Source organism: Vulpes lagopus, chromosome 12 (genome assembly GCF_018345385.1).
Source record: "Vulpes lagopus strain Blue_001 chromosome 12, ASM1834538v1, whole genome shotgun sequence".
Taxonomy (NCBI): Eukaryota; Metazoa; Chordata; class Mammalia; order Carnivora; family Canidae; genus Vulpes; species Vulpes lagopus.
This window is the reverse complement of record NC_054835.1, coordinates 60841643-60847642: the sequence shown is the minus strand read 5'-3', so window position 1 is coordinate 60847642 and position 6000 is coordinate 60841643.

The window sequence follows — 6000 nt, the reverse complement described above, 5'->3', positions numbered from 1 at the left end:
CACTCCCGGCAGGAGGCTCTTCCGGGGGCCTCGGCTCCACCCGCCCCCACACGGCCCCGCGGGGGGACCCCAGGCCCGGCCCGAGTCCTGCCCAAGGCCCGCATTCCTGGGCTGCTTGTCCACTGAAGCGCTTAAACCACGCACACATGCACACACGCGCACTCGCACACACGCACCTGCTCACACAAGCACACACACTCACACGCATGCACTCGCACACATGGACCCGCTCATATAAGCACACGCACTCACGCACACTCACATACACCCACCCGCTCACACAAGCACACACACTCATGCACACTCACATACACACACCCGCTCACACAAGCACACACACTCATGCACACTCACATACACGCATACGTATGCGCCCACACATGCACTTGCACACATGTGCTCACACACACACGTGCTTGTGCACATGCAGCAGGGCTGGGCTGAGGCTCTGTGTACCAGCGGGCGCTCTGAGGGCTCACAGAGCACAGGGTTAAGGGTGGAGGGATGTGGTTGGAGTTTTAAGCAACTCTGCCCCGGGCTCCCGTGCCCCGTGTGACCTTCCCGGGCCAGGACCCCGCCCGCAGCTCCTGACACACCGAGGGCAGAGGTCTGTCCAGGGCCCTGTGGCTGGTGAGTGCAGGTCTGTCCCTCTCTGCCGCTGGGTGCCGGGCCCAGCCTAGTAGGGACGGTGGCGCTCAAGTTCCCATCTTCCTCAGACCCACGCAACCCTGGGTGTGCGTCTAATCGAGGTCCCTCGCAGATGTTGGGGGTCTACGCCCTCGTCGCTCTACGGAGTTGACACTAGTGGCCTTACCTCCCCTTCTACTTGGGAAACACAGAAGTGCCACTTGCCCCTTTCTGTTGTTGAAGTGGCAGACGTGGCCACACCTCTGCCAAAGCCACCGCGGACCTTGGTGTCCGTCCAAGGGCCCCTCCCTGATGCTCCAAGTGGCCGGTGTGATGGCCTGGGGTCTCACAGGCCTCAGGAGGTCGTATGCTTCGACTCCCTGCTCCAGTTCCAACCTGATCATCCCGGGGGCTCTGAGGCCTCTGACCGAGGTCAGGAGCACCTGAGCACCAGGGGCCGCTGGTTGGTGGCTTTCGTGAAGTCCCCTCCCTGCCAGAGAGGGGAATCTGCCGTGGGCTACCTGCTGTTCTGCCCCCACGGCCCACCCCCCTTGCCATGTGGAAGTGCCCCAGCTGGCTTATGGTGCCAGGGGTGGCCTTCCCTGGGCGTGTCCTCTTCTCTTCCTGTCCCAGCAGGGCCTGGTTTTCCCCGCTTGTGGCCTCAGCATCTGGCACGTCCTTCATGTCCCTCTGTGGGGAGAAGAGAACTTAGGGAGGATGGACAGGGAGGGAAGGGACCAGAGGACATCCCTTGGTCACGCGGGTCCCCCCACCCCCCACCCCTAGCCCAGTGTTGAGGACCTCGCCACAGAGAGCACGTGCGAGTGAGAGGACAGAAGCTCCCGCAAACCAGGAACCCACCTTAAAACCTTAACATCAAACCAACCAAACGGCTTTATCTGTGTTTCCACAAAGGTGGTTTCTGCACCAGAAAAGGAATGAGGTTGACTTTAGAAGTTATTATAACTTAAATATGTGTCAGATGTCATATGCCCACCACGCACGGCTACCCTCAGAAGACCCTGTCCCCCAAGGGCCACCATGTCAGCCAGCTGTTCCCAGGACTGACGACAGCTGGTGTCATGCAACTGAGGCGGGACCCAGGATCAGGGCCCGCGGCCCTCATCCCGAGGGACCCCAACAGCGGCCCCACAGAGGGCTGAGGCAAACACAGTGAGGCCAAGATGGAAATTCCTTTCTTGGCCTCACTGCTCTCCTTCCTGCCACCCTCAGCCTTGCCATGGACTTGAAGTTATAAGGAAAAGGGTCTCATCCCCTTCAGTTACTGCCGTCCACCCCCTTGCACATAAGCAGCTGCCTTTAGCTGGTCCCCCCAAAGGGACCTTTGGGACTGGTGCATTTTACGTGGCTTGGGGCTGAGCACCCCTGGCGTGGTGACAGGAAGGTACACCAAGGTGAGGTCTTTGGCGGGGGCAGCTAACCCTGCTGGCATTGAGTGGAGCCAGCAAACGGGACGGAGCAGGAGCAGGAGGGCGTGGTGGACAGGGACAGCCGTCCGGGGGCTCAAGCAGACACGGGGGTGGGTAAGGCTCAGACAGGCAGATGCAAGCGCCTTCAAGGGGTGTGTGCGTGTCTCATTGTTGGTGGATGGACGGACAGACAGGTTATAGGTTAGATAGGTAAGAGAGGGATAGAGATGGGCAAGTAAGGGGGTGGAGACTGTGGAAGGCTAGACAGACAGAGAAGTCGCGAAGTCGCAGACGCGTATGGGTGGGTGAGGCGCGTGTGTTAGGATTCCATAGTGGGGCAGCCCGGTGGCTCAGTGGTTTGGCGCCTGCCTTTGGTCCAGGGTGCGATCCTGGGGTCCCGGGATCGAGTCCCACGTCGGGCTCCCTGCAGGGAGCCTGCTTCTCCCTCTGCCTGGGTCTCTGCCTCTCTCTCTCTCCCTCTATGTCTATCATGAATAAATAAATAAAATATTAAAAAAAAAAAAGGAAACCCAACAGGCCTGAGTTCTAGTGTCAGACCTGATTACTGTCCGTAGGACCATGAACGCTCAAGCAGACGTGGTTTCCTGACTTCCCAAGTGACCCACGTGTATAGCGTGTGTGTGTGTTCATAATGCTGTGACCCAGTGGTCAGGGAGGAGCCAAGATTTGCCACGTGGCTTCTTATTTTTACCTGACGGCCAGGCGGATTTGTCTAGGGTTTGGGACAAATCCGTAAAACAGACACAGACCCCCGTCCAGAAGGACACCTTCCAGCAGGGAGAAATGCCACCATCAAGAGGCCGTTCACAGACGCTCCTGCCGAGCTCCAGCCAGGGCAGCCTGGGGTCAGCAGGCGCCACGCAGCCTCGGTGGGAAGGAAGCCAGGGACGAGCGCTCCAGCCCCCCGGCTCGAGCGAGGAGGAGGAGCAGCGAGGAGACGGGGGCAGAGGACACACCAGGTCCAAAGTTCTCTCAAGACCAGGAAACGGCACCATCGGCACCTGCAGCACACGCTGCTACCACCTCGGGGAGATGGGGCTGCAAATGGGACTCAGCTTGATTTAAAACAAACCAAACAAGTGAATAAAACAAAAAGCTACGACATACCTGGCTCGCTGGAGAGGCATGAGACGCTCGGTGTGGGGAAGGGTCTGCTGCGACGGAAGCCACGCCTGGCTCGGGCAGACGACAGACGACGGGCACGGACAGACGACGGGCCGGGCTCGGGCCTCCGGTGCCTCAGCGCCGGGCACGTGGGGAGCACAGACACCTACGCAGCAAACCAAGGACGCGACAGGGCGGAGAGCGGCTCCGGGGTGTCAGGAGCTCTCTGGGGGCCGGGGGCCCTGCGCCCTGGGCCGCGTGTGAAGGATCTGTCACCAACGCGTTAAAACACTGGCCCGTGGCAGCAGCTGGCGTGGCCGGGACCCAAACAACCCCGACCTCATTTTCCAGGAGCACCAGCAGATGTTGGAAGTCGTGGCGGAGCCTCGGGGCCCGAGCAGCCACAGGAGCCCCCACGGCCGTCAGGGAGGTGGCCAGGGCCGTCGAGCTGCGTGGGGGGGGGGGGGGGGCCCGGCGGGCGCAGGGCTCGGCCGGTCGACGTTACCTCCCTGGATGATGTTGAGGACGCGAGTGCCCGCCGCTGCGAACGTGCAAAGTTGCCGAAGACTTACCTGCTCCTGGGACACGACGTTGGCACCCGCGTGTGTCGGGAGCCACAGACGTTCCCGTGCAAAGGGAGAAAGTGAAGACGAGGAGGGGTCACCAGCTCCGGGGAACTTCAAAGCCGAGCAGGCAGCAGGCGGGCCCTTGGGCCTGGGCGTTTCCCTCTGGCTCCGGCCCTGCTCTGGGGTCCCCCTCGTCTTGCACATAGGGGAGCGTGTCCGCGGCTCAGCGGCCTTATCCGCCTGCTTCCCGCCTGCAGGGTTCTGAGGTTCCAACATCTGCTTCCACCTTTCCTGACCTCGTCTCTCTGTCCCCCCAGGTCTCTGATGTCACGTTCTCAAGGCCGTTGTGGGTCCCCTGCGTGTGTCACGGGGGCTCGGGCCCTCTGACGTGAGCGTCCCCTTGGGTCTTTCCTGGACAATCTTGTTTCCGTTGTGGGCTCTGCTGGGGTCGCTGTGGGTCTCGGGGTCGAAACCTCTGTGGTCAAATGCTCTGTTCATTCTGCCCAACGAGCCAGCACGGGCTTGTCCTTCCGCACCTGGGCTTTCCTTCCCGAGCTCAGGGCCACACTTCCTGCGCACGGCGCACCTGCACGCACACCACGGCTCCCGCACACACATGCCCCCACACGCACGGCTGCATGTGCACACACAGCACGCGTAGACACACGGCACCGAAGCACACGAGTCGCCCAAACAACGCCGTATCCCACGGCTTGTGGCCGCATCCCTCTGCCCCTGCCTCTCCTTTGTAAGGACACACGCCATCAAATTCAGGACCAACTCAGATAACCCAGGCCCCTCACTTCATTACACCTGCAAACACACATTTTCTACACGGGGTCCCAGCCACAGATTCCGGGAAGGAGGAAGGGGACGCGTTGGTGGGACCACAATCGGGCCTCTGCGGACAGTGTGTGAAGGCTTCAGAGCAAATGTCCGGCGCAAGACAGGGGCACAGGAGGCCAGCTGCAGGCGCAGGGACAGGGGCTGTTGGTCATTTCTAGAGCCGCAAGCTCACAGGGCTGGGATCTGTCCTCCCCGGCCGTCACGGAGGCCCCAGACCCAGTCTGCCCTGGGGAGGGGGGGCTGGCTGGACACTTCTCTGCTCCCAGCGAGTGTTCGTTCTGGCTCCGTGCGGCTGGGGTGCTCAGGGGGCTGCCTTGCAGCCGCTCCTCTGCTGCCCACACCCGGGGTGTCCCCTGAGCTGTGAGGTGCACGACCCGCACTCAGTACTGGGGGCTGCCCCTGCACCCACCCAGAGGGAGGCAGAAGGAAGGCTTGAGGGCGGTGCCGTCAGCATGCGTCAGGGCAGGCCCTGCGGGGACGGACACTGGTCTGCCCTGGGCCCCTGGAGGGTCCCTCACCCCGTTTCACAGCGCAGAGTGCAGGTGCTCTGGGGCCCCAAGGAGCCTGCTGGGCCAGCTCCTGGGAGCATGCGGGGCCCCGGCTGGCTCGGCCCTGCACGCTTCCCTCCCAAGGGCGTCGGGAGCCGAGGGATGACCCCTCGGGGCCATGTCCTTGGAAAACGGCACCTGGAGCCAAGTCTCGCCCCACCGCGGCCGCCACCCCAGCCTGGGAACTGTGGGAGAGGGCGGTGGGCGGGTCTGGGCAGGGGCTCAGATGCGAGACCTGCTGCTGCTCATCCTCACGCCCCGGCTGCTCCACGGGAGGACCAGGGAGTGGGGCCTCCGGTCCAGGTGCCAGAGAGACAAGCGCAGGCCCGAGCACCCCCGCGGCCTCGACGCACACGCGTGAGCGAGAGACACGCTCCTGGAGGCCCCCGGTGGTCCCGGGCGACGGCAGGGGGTACGGGGAGCGCCCGCAGGCAGGCCCGAGGCGCCGTGCGGCCGGTGGGCAGAGAAGCGGTGGTTTTCGGGGAAAGGAGGCCGCGGCGCTGCACAAGTGGGACAAACCGGGGAGACGGCTCCTGCGTTGTCCCGGAAAACAGGAAACGCACCTGGCGCGACCCCGGCTCCAGGCGAAGGGCTTTCCAAGCAAAATATCCCCGGGGCTCGTCAGCTGCTCGATAAGGTGCGTCCGGGGCACACGCACGGCAGACCCAGAGCAAGCGCGGGGCCGGCCCCCCTGGCGCGGGCACCGTCACACTGAGCCCATTTCTCAGCCATGATGCACGAGGTTGAGACCAAAGGCTCAGCATTGGGGGGGGGGGGCGGGGGGGCAGGGCCTCCAGGGCGACGTTCCCGCACGGCCCGGGCCGAGGCCGGTGGTGTCCCCCTGCCAACGGGGACACC